This window comes from Chrysochloris asiatica, unplaced genomic scaffold (assembly GCF_000296735.1).
Source record: "Chrysochloris asiatica unplaced genomic scaffold, ChrAsi1.0 scaffold00053, whole genome shotgun sequence".
NCBI lineage: Eukaryota > Metazoa > Chordata > Mammalia > Afrosoricida > Chrysochloridae > Chrysochloris > Chrysochloris asiatica.
Genome location: NW_006408571.1, coordinates 4,530,203 through 4,531,210, shown reverse-complemented (window position 1 = coordinate 4,531,210; position 1,008 = coordinate 4,530,203).

Below are 1,008 nucleotides of genomic sequence, written 5' to 3'. Positions count from 1 at the left end.
AAAGAGACAAACATTATTTTGAATAAATGCCCAAGAGGCACAACAGTGAGGTGATTCATGTCCTAACTGTGTGATAAGACCAGTGATCCTTCATTATGGAAATCCCCCCTCCATAAAAAGAGTTCTTGAGTCCAAATCATCTCTTACATTTGTACAAACACTTTTTAAATGAGAAGATTTAGATTAACAAATATTTCACATATTTAAAATCTAGTTTTTGTCATATATGTCAGAAAAGGCATCTTCAGGAATCTCTCTAGCTGTAGTTTGTGATGGGTCGTGAAAGGTGGCATTGGGACCAATGTGTCTATCACTAGGCAATTTATCACAGACTCTAAAATAATCACTTGTCTGTGCTCTAGAAAGTCAGCAGTCAAGAGTCAAGCAAATCTCTGAAATATAGACTCAACAACCCCAAATTAATGTTTTGATAACTCTCTCCACATATGTAAAAACTGTATTCCTCTTGAAATCCTTTATGGACTTGACAGAAATGTACTAGTAAGCCTCCCGAATAGAAGATTATGGAGAGAATAAAGACTCACCAGAAACTCTGATGAGCCTGTAAGTGAGACAGCCCAGTATAGAAGCCGCTCTTGACTTAGAGCCTCAAGTGTCTGAATAAGGTGAAATGTCAATAATATTAAATAATAAAGTTGATGTGATGACTAAATAGCATACTCATAAAGAACATAGCGTGTGGTGGTTGTTGTTAAGTGCCACTGAGTTGATTCCAACCCATAATGGCACTGTTTAGGGTTTCCAAGGAGCAGCCGGTGAGCTTGAACCACCAGCCTTGCAGTTCAAATGACTTTGCAGGCTGATGCATTAGCTACAGTGTCACCCCAGGACATAGCATAACACCTAGCATAAAATGAACACTAAAAAATGACTAGCTATTATCAAGTCAATGAAATAAAATAGCAAATAACACATTAAAAAATAAAATAAAAGCCTGGAGATAAAAATGACAGAGAAGAAAAAAGTTATATAGAATGTGGAAATGTA